We start from the raw sequence: 12,442 nt of genomic DNA, 5'->3' as shown, positions 1-12,442 counted from the left end.
TCCACTTAGCGCGCAGACAAATCTGTTACACAGTCCCTCCGCGCATGAGCAGGAGTCCTGTACAATCCTAGGCAAAAAAATACATTGAAATGAACAGTAATTGAAATTGTTCACTTCACTTTAGTGATAAATAAAAGACAGCGGTCAGAAACACAAATTTGAAAAAAAGTCTCAATTGTGACCCCGTTCAGCAAAAATATTCCCAGCTTGCTTTAAGGAGAATTCACCCTGTTTTCAGCTGCACAGCTTTAAATACCAAACCTGATTTTGAAATTAGGAATGCTGATAACTGAGCAGCCCTTGAAGCTCAACGCGATAAAAAGCTCTAGTTGGATCATTTTAAAATGTGTTTTGTAGACTTTTCTTCCCCTCGCCATTGTAATTTTCAAAAAAACAAAACAAATGCTTTTGATAAAAGTAAGCTGGGATTATTCCTGAGCAGTGGGATTTCTTACCTCAGTAGATGGTTGAGGAGCTGAGTTTCGTACGAGCTGGATGCCTGTCGACAGGACTCTGACTGATGGACTGGCTGTCACGTAAATTCCTTCTACCACAGTGAGATCAGCAAGGCTGCAGATTTCTCACTCTCTCCCTCGCAAAATGCTCCACCTATCTGATTCCAGCCAGTGATGTCATTGAGGAAATACCAAAAACACATTCATTAGTTTTAACTCTTGTACTGACCAATCACTCTCCCCTCTCCCCACTCCCCTCCCCGCCTGTCCTCTCTGCCACCCACCCCCCCCACTCAGTCCTGGGCAATCCGCCCGCCTTTAACCCTTGGAACCCAGTTCCAAGTTAGGACAGGTCCTTTGCGTTTAGATAAGGGCTCTCACCGGTTATTTCAAAAGCTGATGCTGTGGAGAGTCGAGAAGCCTATTCTGAGGCAGAGCTTTGACCGGCTGTAGGCGATCGCCCGCCGGAATGTTCTACAGAGTATTCCGGTGGGCAGGTTGTCAGCCGTGGCTCAGTGGGCAGCACTCTCGCCTCTGAGTCAGAATGGTCGTGGGTTCGAAGACCCACTCCAGAGACTTGAGCCTGTAATCCAGGCTGACACTCCCGGTGGCAGTACTGAGGGAGTGCTGCACTGTCGGAGGTGCCGTCTTTCGGATGAGATGTTGAACCGAAGCCCCGTCTGCTCTCTCAGGTGGACGTAAAAGATCCCACGGCCACTATTTCTAGGAAGAGTAGAGGAGTTCTCCCTGATTGTCCTGGGCCAATATTTATCCCTCAACCAATATCACTAAAAAAACGATTTTCTGGTCATTATCACAATGCTGTTTGTGGGAGCTTGCTGTGCACCAATTGGCTGCCCTGTTTCCTACATTACAGCAGTGACAACACTTCAAAAGTACTTCATTGGCTGTGAAAGGCTTTGGGACGTCCTGATGTGGTGAAAGGCGCTGTAGAAATGCCTGGTTTTCTTTCTCTACCGATTTACATCAGTAAATTCTAGAAGCTATTGAATTCTACCAGCGTCGGGGGGCGCGGTAGGGAACCAAAGCACTCTCACTCCACCCGGCTGAGTGCAGGCCTCCAGGAACTAGCACGGAGCCGGCTTCGTGTCTCCTGGCTGTCAGTATGTTGGGAAAAATCGAAGCTGTGCAACAGAGAGAGAGAGTGGGCTGAAGTGAATGGCCCACTGCTGGGTTAAACAGGTTTGGAAATCAAAGACAAGTATTTAAATGAAAGATTTTTGTTAGTTGCAGAACCCAGGGTAACGCGAGGTAAAAGAATGCAGTGACACAAGAGTGTAGGAAGGAGGAAAGAAGGCCCATTGTTTGATCGATCGCGTCCAGATGTAGTTAGTAAACACAAAAGGTCAAAAGCCGTTTTTGCTTTCTGGTCAGCCAGGTGCCTGCCGGCACTGGAAACCAATCTTTACCAATTTCAAACCAAGCGGCTGTGAAGTCCACACGTGTGAAGTGTGGGGCCAGCCTTAGTTCATGTTGGTAGCACTCTCTCTCTCTCTCTTGCATCAGAGTCAGAAGGTTGTGGGCTCAAGCCCCACTCCAGAGACTTGAGCACAAAATCTAGGCTGACACTCCCAGTGCAGTGCTGAGGGAGTGCTGCACTGTCAGAGGTGCCGTCTTTCGGATGAGACATTAAACCGAGGCTCCATCTGCCCTCCCAGGTGGACGTAAAAGATCCCATGGCACTATTTTGAAGAAGAGTAGGGGAGTTATCCCCGGTGTCCTGGCCAATATTTATCCCTCAACCAATATCGCGAAAAACAGATGATCTGGTCATTATCACATTGTTGTTTGTGGGAGCTTGCTGTGCGCAAATTGGCTGCCGCGTTTCTTACATTACAACAGTGACTACACTTCAAAAGTAGTTAATTGGCTGTGAAGCGCTTTGGGACATCCTGAGGTGGTGAAAGGTGCTTTATAAATGCATGGTCCTACTTTCTTTATATGGAGTGCACGCACTCACCCAATCGGGACACGGCCCTCTCACACAAGACCAGACAGCGCAGGTGTGGTCTTGCCGGAGCCAAATCCGAGTGATCCCCAAGTGTGCACAGGAGCCCCGCAGCTGAAACCACACAGCTTCCCATTGATTGTCCAGCTAGGAACATCCTTCCCGTTGGGGCCATGCCTACCTGGGGCCTAGTGGGTAGAATCCCAGCCCTCCAGTGACCAGGCCGGCCCCAGTAGGTTCCTATAGTGAGCCAGGCTGACCGGACAATGGCTCCGAGCCACTATTGACCTATCATCTTGGACCCACCTCGAAACCCCAAAGAAATCTCACTTGCTAAAACGTGGAATATCCATAAGATATCTGTGCTGGTTCCACTCTCTCTACACCCGACTGTTGCGCCATCAAATAACACGTCAAAATGACTTATTGTTAATCGCCCTCCCCCCTGAATGCTCAGACCGCTTACAAGAGCAGGCAAGGTGACCAACCCCAAGAAGGTATTTATGGTAGACCAGAATCCGTAACGCATGAGCACATCGCACAGTAAAATCACTCAGTGAGACGCTGCCAGCAGCCAATGGCCATTCAGACAGAGGCAGTTATTAAGATAGAATTCATCACGGACAGACCTATGTTCACAGCTGCTCCAGCACACAAAACCTTCCAGAATGACTCTCAGCTCGGAGGCTTGTAACCTGACAAGCGAATCCCTAGTTTGTCAGGATGATGATGAACTGCAGATAGACCATGCCAGTTGGCAATTTTTTCTACCACTTCTCCCCAATGATTCATTAGCAGTCAAAGTTAAGCAAACACAAGCACATGTTTTACACGCTGATGATTAGACTTCGAACTGAACTGCAGTGGTGTGGTGCAGTCTGACTGGGAGAGGGTTCCAGTACCACTGGTATCGACAAGCCATGGAGGTGAATGGGAATCCTTGATTCATTGGCATTCTATACAATTGGAAGAGGAAGGCATTTGGTCCATTGGAATTATGCGCAGTGGGAATAAATGGGGAAGATATTCTACAGGAACTTAGTAACATTCCGATTGAATGGGAATGGGGGTTGATTCTTTGGGTATCTATACAATTGAAAATAAATGGGAAAATGTTTTACTCATTGGAATTCAATACAGTGGGAATGAATGGGAATTAATATGACCCATTGGAATTTTGTACACTAGGAGTGAATGGGAATTAATTGAACCCATTGGGATTCTGCACAGTGGGAAAGAATGGGAATTAATTTGACCCATTCGGATTCTGCACAGTGGGAGTGAATGGGAATTCATTTAATCCATTGGGATTCTGTACAGTGGGAGTGAATGGGAATTAAATTGACCCATTGGGATTCTGTACACTGGGAGTGAATGGGAATTAATTTAACTTACTGGGATTCTGTCCAGTGGGAATGAATGGGAATTAATGTAATCCATTGGGATTCTGTACAGTGGGAGTGAATGGAAAATAATTTAACCCATTGGGATTCTGTACATTGAGAGTGAATGGAATAAATTTGACCCATTGGGATTCTGTACAGTGGGAGTGAATGGAATTAATTTGACCCATTGGGATTCTGTACAGTGGGAATGAATGGGCAATAACTTGACCCATTGGGATTCTGTACAGTGGGAGTGAATGGAATTAATTTGACCCATTGGGATTCTATACAGTGGGAATGAATGGGAAATAATTTGACCCATTGGGATTCTGTACAGTGGGAAAGAATGCGAATAAATTTAACCCATTGGGATTCTGTACAGTGGGGGTGAATGGAATTAATTTGACCCATTGGGATTCTGTACAGTGGGAATTAATGGGAATTAATTTGACACATTGGGATTCTGTACAGTAGGAGTGGATGGGAATTAATTTAATCCATTGGGATTCTGTACAGTGGGAGTGAATGGGAATTAATTTGACCCATTGGGATTCTATACAGTGGGAATGAATGGGAAATAATTTGACCCATTGGGATTCTGTACAGTGGGAAAGAATGCGAATAAATTTAACCCATTGGGATTCTGTACAGTGGGGGTGAATGGAATTAATTTGACCCATTGGGATTCTGTACAGTGGGAATTAATGGGAATTAATTTGACACATTGGGATTCTGTACAGTAGGAGTGGATGGGAATTAATTTAACCCATTGGGATTCTGTACAGTGGGAGTGAATGGGAATTAATTTGACCCATTGGGATTCTATACAGTGGGAATGAATGGGAAATAATTTGACCCATTGGGATTCTGTACAGTGGGAAAGAATGCGAATAAATTTAACCCATTGGGATTCTGTACAGTGAGAGTGAATGGAATTAATTTGACCCATTGGGATTCTATACAGTGGGAATGAATGGGAAATAATTTGACCCATTGGGATTCTGTACAGTGGGAAAGAATGCGAATAAATTTAACCCATTGGGATTCTTTACAGTGGGGGTGAATGGAATTAATTTGACCCATTGGGATTCTGTACAGTGGGAATTAATGGGAATTAATTTGACACATTGGGATTCTGTACAGTAGGAGTGGATGGGAATTAATTTAACCCATTGGGATTCTGTACAGTGGGAGTGAATGGGAATTAATTTGACCCATTGGGATTCTGTACACTGCGAATGAATGGGAATTAATTTGACCCATTGGGATTCTGTATAGTGCGAATGAATGGGAATTAATTTGACCCATTGGGATTCTGTACAGTGGGAGTGAATGGGAATTGATTTAACCATTGGATTCTGTATAGTAAGAGTGAATGGGAATTAATTGAACCCATTGGGATTCTCTACAGAGGGAATGAATGGGACTAATTTAACCCATTGGGAGTGAACGGGAATTAATTTGACACGTTGGGATTGTGTACAGTGGGACTGAATGGGAAATAATTTGACCCATTGGGATTCTGTACAGTGGGAGTGAATGGGAAATAATTTGAACCATTGGGATTCTGTACAGTGGCAGTGAATGGGAATTAATTTAACCCATTGGGATTCTGTACAGTGGGAGGGAATGGGAAATAATTTGACCCATTGGGATTCTGTACAGTGGCAGTGAATGGGAATTAATTTAACCCATTGGGATTCTGTACAGTGGGAGTGAATGGAATTAATTTGACCCATTGGGATTCTGTACAGTGGGATTGAATGGGCAATAATTTGACCCATTGGGATTCTGTACAGTGGGAGTGAATGGGAATTAATTTGACCCATTGTGATTCTGTACAGTGGGAGTGAATGGGAATTAATTTGACCCATTGGGATACTGTACAGTGGGAATGAATTGGAATTAATTTGACCCATTGGGATTCTGTACAGTGGGAGTGAATGGGAATTAATTTAACCCATTGGGATTCTGTACAGTGGGAGTGAATGGGAATCAATTTGACACATTGGGATTCTGTACAGTGGGAGTGAATGGGAATTAATTTAACGCATTGGGATTCTGTGCAGTGGGAATGAATGGAATTAATTTAACCCATTGGGATTCTGTACAGTGGGAGTGAATGGGAATTAATTTGACCCATTGGGAATCTGTACAGTGGGACTGAACGGGAATTAATTTGACCCATTGGGATTCTGTACAGTGGGAATGAATGGAATTAATTTAACACATTGGGACTCTGTACAGTGGGAGTGAATGGGAATTAATTTAACACATTGGTATTCGGTGCAGTGGCAATGAATGGGAATTCATTTAACGCATTGGGATTATGTGCAGTGGGAATGAATGGAATTAATTTAACCCATTGGGATTCTGTACAGTGGGAATGAATGGGACTTCATTTATCCCATTGGGATTCTGTACAGTGGGAGTGAAAGTGAATTAATTTAACCCATTGTGATTCTGTACAGTGGGAATGAATGGGAATTAAATTGACCCATTGGGATTCTGTACAGTGGGAGTGAATGGGAATTAATTTAACAGATTGTGATTCGGTACAGTGGGAATGAATGGGAATTGATTTAACCCATTGGGATTCTGTACAGTGGGAGTGAATGCGAATTAATTTAACCCATTGGGATTCTGTACAGTGGGAGTGAATAGGAATTAATTTAACCCATTGGGATTCGGTACAGTGGGAGTGAATGGGAATTAATTTAACCCATTGGGATTCTGTACAGTGGGAGTGAATGGGAATTAATTTGACCCATTGGGATTCTGTACAGTGGGAGTGAATGGGAATTAATTGAACCCATTGGGATTCTGTACAGTGGGAGTGAATGGGAATTAATTTAACCCATTAGGATTCTGTACAGTGGGAGTGAATGGGAATTAATTTAAACCATTGGGATTCTGTACAGTGGGAGTGAATGGGAATTAATTGAACACATTGGGATTCTGTACAGTGGGAGTGAATGGGAATTAATTTAACCCATTGGGATTCTGTACAATGGGAGTGAATGGGAATTAATTTAACCCATTGGGATTCTGTTCAGTGGGAGTGAATGGAATTAATTGAACCCATTGGGATTCTGTACAGTGGGAGTGAATGGGAATTAATTTGACACGTTGGGATTCTGTACAGTGCGAGTGAATGGTATTAATTGAACCCATTGGGATTCTGTACAGTGGGAATGAATGGGGATTAATTTAACACATTGTGATTCTGTACAGTGGGAGTGAATTGGAATTATTTGAACCCATTGGGATTCTGTACAGTGGGAATGAATGGGAATTAATTTAACCCATTGGGATTCTGTACAGTGGGAGTGAATGGAATTAATTGAACCCATTGGGATTCTGTACAGTGGGCATGAATGGGAATTAATTTAACCCATTGTGATTCTGTACAGTGTGAGTGAATGGGAATTAATTTAACCCATTGGTATTCTGTACAGTTGGAGTAAATGGGAATTAATGTAAACCATTGGGATTCTGTACAGTGGGAGTGAATGGGAATTAATTTGACCAATTGGGATTCAGTACAGTGGGAGTGAATGGGAATTAATTTAACCCATTGGGATTCTGTACAGTGGGAATGAATGGGAATTAATTTAACCCATTGGGATTCTGTATAGTGGGAGTGAATGGGAATTAATTTGACCTATTGGGATTCTGTATAGTGGGAATGATTGGGAATTAATTTAACCCATTGGGATTCTGTACAGTGGGAGTGAATGGGAATTAATTTAACCCATTGGGATTCTGTACAGTGGGAGTGAATGGGAATTAATTTAACCCATTGGGATTCTGGACAGTGGGAGTGAATGGGAATTAATTTAACCCATTGGGATTCTGTACAGTTGGAGTGAATGGGAATTAATTTGACCAATTGGGATTCAGTACAGTGGGAGTGAATGGGAATTAATTTAACCCATTGGGATTCTGTACAGTGGGAGTGGATGGGAATTAATTTAACCAATTGGGATTCAGTACAGTGGGAGTGAATGGGAATTAATTTGACCCATTGGGATTCTGTACATTGGGAATGAATGGGAATTCATTTGGCCCATTACAATTCTGTACAGTGGGAGTGGATGGGAATTAATTTAACCCATTGGGATTCGGTACAGTGGGAGTTGATGGGAATTAATTTAACCCATTGGGATTCTGTACAGTGGGAATGAATGGGAATTAATTTGACCCATTGGGATTCTGTACAGTGGGAGTGAATAGGAATTAATTTGACCCATTGGGATTCTGTACAGTGGGAGCGAGTGGAATTAATTTCAGCCATTGAGATTCTGTACAATGGGAAAGAATGCAAATAAATTTAACCCATTGGGATTCTGTACAGTGGGAATGAATGGGAATTAATTTGACCCATTGGGATTCTGTACAGTGGCAGTGAATGGGAATTAATTTGACACATTGGGATTCTGTACAGTGGCAGTGAATGGGAATTAATTTGACCCATTGGGATTCTATACAGTGGGAATGAATGGGAAATAACTTGACCCATTCGGATTCTGTGCAGTGGGAGGGAATGGGAATTGATTTAACCATTGGATTCTGCACAGTAAGAGTGAATGGGAATTAATTGAACCCATTGGGATTCTGTACAGTGGGAGTGAATGGGAATTAATTTGACCCATTGGGATTCTGTACAGTGGGAGTGAATGGGAATTAAATTGACCCATTGGGATTCTGTACAGTGAGAGTGAATGGGAATTAATTTATTCCATTGGGATTCTGTACAGTGGGAGTGAATGGGAATTAATTTGACCTATTAGGATTCTGTACAGTGAGAGTGAATGGGAATTAAGTCAACCCATTGGGATTCTGTACAGTGGGAATGAGTGGGAATTAATTTAACCATTTGGGATTCTGTACAGTGGGAGTGAATGGTAATTAATTTGACCCATTGGGATTCTGTACAGTGGGAGTGAATGGGAATTAATTTAACCCATTGGGAGTCTGTGCAGTGGGAATGAATGGGATTTAATTTGACCCATTGGGATTCTGTACAGTGGGAGTGAATGGGAATTGATTTAACCATTGGATTCTGTATAGTAAGAGTGAATGGGAATTAATTGAACCCATTGGGATTCTCTACAGAGGGAATGAATGGGACTAATTTAACCCATTGGGAGTGAACGGGAATTAATTTGACACGTTGGGATTGTGTACAGTGGGACTGAATGGGAAATAATTTGACCCATTGGGATTCTGTACAGTGGGAGTGAATGGGAAATAATTTGAACCATTGGGATTCTGTACAGTGGCAGTGAATGGGAATTAATTTAACCCATTGGGATTCTGTACAGTGGGAGGGAATGGGAAATAATTTGACCCATTGGGATTCTGTACAGTGGCAGTGAATGGGAATTAATTTAACCCATTGGGATTCTGTACAGTGGGAGTGAATGGAATTAATTTGACCCATTGGGATTCTGTACAGTGGGATTGAATGGGCAATAATTTGACCCATTGGGATTCTGTACAGTGGGAGTGAATGGGAATTAATTTGACCCATTGTGATTCTGTACAGTGGGAGTGAATGGGAATTAATTTGACCCATTGGGATACTGTACAGTGGGAATGAATTGGAATTAATTTGACCCATTGGGATTCTGTACAGTGGGAGTGAATGGGAATTAATTTAACCCATTGGGATTCTGTACAGTGGGAGTGAATGGGAATCAATTTGACACATTGGGATTCTGTACAGTGGGAGTGAATGGGAATTAATTTAACGCATTGGGATTCTGTGCAGTGGGAATGAATGGAATTAATTTAACCCATTGGGATTCTGTACAGTGGGAGTGAATGGGAATTAATTTGACCCATTGGGAATCTGTACAGTGGGACTGAACGGGAATTAATTTGACCCATTGGGATTCTGTACAGTGGGAATGAATGGAATTAATTTAACACATTGGGACTCTGTACAGTGGGAGTGAATGGGAATTAATTTAACACATTGGTATTCGGTGCAGTGGCAATGAATGGGAATTCATTTAACGCATTGGGATTATGTGCAGTGGGAATGAATGGAATTAATTTAACCCATTGGGATTCTGTACAGTGGGAATGAATGGGACTTCATTTATCCCATTGGGATTCTGTACAGTGGGAGTGAAAGTGAATTAATTTAACCCATTGTGATTCTGTACAGTGGGAATGAATGGGAATTAAATTGACCCATTGGGATTCTGTACAGTGGGAGTGAATGGGAATTAATTTAACAGATTGTGATTCGGTACAGTGGGAATGAATGGGAATTGATTTAACCCATTGGGATTCTGTACAGTGGGAGTGAATGCGAATTAATTTAACCCATTGGGATTCTGTACAGTGGGAGTGAATAGGAATTAATTTAACCCATTGGGATTCGGTACAGTGGGAGTGAATGGGAATTAATTTAACCCATTGGGATTCTGTACAGTGGGAGTGAATGGGAATTAATTTGACCCATTGGGATTCTGTACAGTGGGAGTGAATGGGAATTAATTGAACCCATTGGGATTCTGTACAGTGGGAGTGAATGGGAATTAATTTAACCCATTAGGATTCTGTACAGTGGGAGTGAATGGGAATTAATTTAAACCATTGGGATTCTGTACAGTGGGAGTGAATGGGAATTAATTGAACACATTGGGATTCTGTACAGTGGGAGTGAATGGGAATTAATTTAACCCATTGGGATTCTGTACAATGGGAGTGAATGGGAATTAATTTAACCCATTGGGATTCTGTTCAGTGGGAGTGAATGGAATTAATTGAACCCATTGGGATTCTGTACAGTGGGAGTGAATGGGAATTAATTTGACATGTTGGGATTCTGTACAGTGCGAGTGAATGGTATTAATTGAACCCATTGGGATTCTGTACAGTGGGAATGAATGGGGATTAATTTAACACATTGTGATTCTGTACAGTGGGAGTGAATTGGAATTATTTGAACCCATTGGGATTCTGTACAGTGGGAATGAATGGGAATTAATTTAACCCATTGGGATTCTGTACAGTGGGAGTGAATGGAATTAATTGAACCCATTGGGATTCTGTACAGTGGGCATGAATGGGAATTAATTTAACCCATTGTGATTCTGTACAGTGTGAGTGAATGGGAATTAATTTAACCCATTGGTATTCTGTACAGTTGGAGTAAATGGGAATTAATGTAAACCATTGGGATTCTGTACAGTGGGAGTGAATGGGAATTAATTTGACCAATTGGGATTCAGTACAGTGGGAGTGAATGGGAATTAATTTAACCCATTGGGATTCTGTACAGTGGGAATGAATGGGAATTAATTTAACCCATTGGGATTCTGTATAGTGGGAGTGAATGGGAATTAATTTGACCTATTGGGATTCTGTATAGTGGGAATGATTGGGAATTAATTTAACCCATTGGGATTCTGTACAGTGGGAGTGAATGGGAATTAATTTAACCCATTGGGATTCTGTACAGTGGGAGTGAATGGGAATTAATTTAACCCATTGGGATTCTGGACAGTGGGAGTGAATGGGAATTAATTTAACCCATTGGGATTCTGTACAGTTGGAGTGAATGGGAATTAATTTGACCAATTGGGATTCAGTACAGTGGGAGTGAATGGGAATTAATTTAACCCATTGGGATTCTGTACAGTGGGAGTGGATGGGAATTAATTTAACCAATTGGGATTCAGTACAGTGGGAGTGAATGGGAATTAATTTGACCCATTGGGATTCTGTACATTGGGAATGAATGGGAATTCATTTGGCCCATTACAATTCTGTACAGTGGGAGTGGATGGGAATTAATTTAACCCATTGGGATTCGGTACAGTGGGAGTTGATGGGAATTAATTTAACCCATTGGGATTCTGTACAGTGGGAATGAATGGGAATTAATTTGACCCATTGGGATTCTGTACAGTGGGAGTGAATAGGAATTAATTTGACCCATTGGGATTCTGTACAGTGGGAGCGAGTGGAATTAATTTCAGCCATTGAGATTCTGTACAATGGGAAAGAATGCAAATAAATTTAACCCATTGGGATTCTGTACAGTGGGAATGAATGGGAATTAATTTGACCCATTGGGATTCTGTACAGTGGCAGTGAATGGGAATTAATTTGACACATTGGGATTCTGTACAGTGGCAGTGAATGGGAATTAATTTGACCCATTGGGATTCTATACAGTGGGAATGAATGGGAAATAACTTGACCCATTCGGATTCTGTGCAGTGGGAGGGAATGGGAATTGATTTAACCATTGGATTCTGCACAGTAAGAGTGAATGGGAATTAATTGAACCCATTGGGATTCTGTACAGTGGGAGTGAATGGGAATTAATTTGACCCATTGGGATTCTGTACAGTGGGAGTGAATGGGAATTAAATTGACCCATTGGGATTCTGTACAGTGAGAGTGAATGGGAATTAATTTATTCCATTGGGATTCTGTACAGTGGGAGTGAATGGGAATTAATTTGACCTATTAGGATTCTGTACAGTGAGAGTGAATGGGAATTAAGTCAACCCATTGGGATTCTGTACAGTGGGAATGAGTGGGAATTAATTTAACCATTTGGGATTCTGTACAGTGGGAGTGAATGGTAATTAATTTGACCCATT

General features: G+C 42.1%; 1 protein-coding gene across 1 annotated transcript in view; it reads right to left on the bottom strand.

Moving 5' to 3' along the window:
• The window catches only part of LOC147096268 (tenascin-X-like), a 442,953-nt gene extending 442,226 nt beyond the window's left edge, over positions 1-727 (bottom strand). Inside the window, 1 exon segment of the mRNA XM_085975125.1 lies at positions 456-727. The gene's annotated coding sequence lies outside the window, so the exon portion shown is untranslated.
• Between the last annotated feature and the right edge of the window lie 11,715 nt (positions 728-12,442).

This window comes from Somniosus microcephalus, unplaced genomic scaffold (assembly GCF_052327205.1).
Source record: "Somniosus microcephalus isolate GS21.2 unplaced genomic scaffold, FLI_Smic_1.0 unresolved_chr1, whole genome shotgun sequence".
NCBI classification, from domain to species: Eukaryota; Metazoa; Chordata; class Chondrichthyes; order Squaliformes; family Somniosidae; genus Somniosus; species Somniosus microcephalus.
Note: the sequence above shows the minus strand (reverse complement) of the source record. Positions and strands in the feature narration are given on the sequence as shown.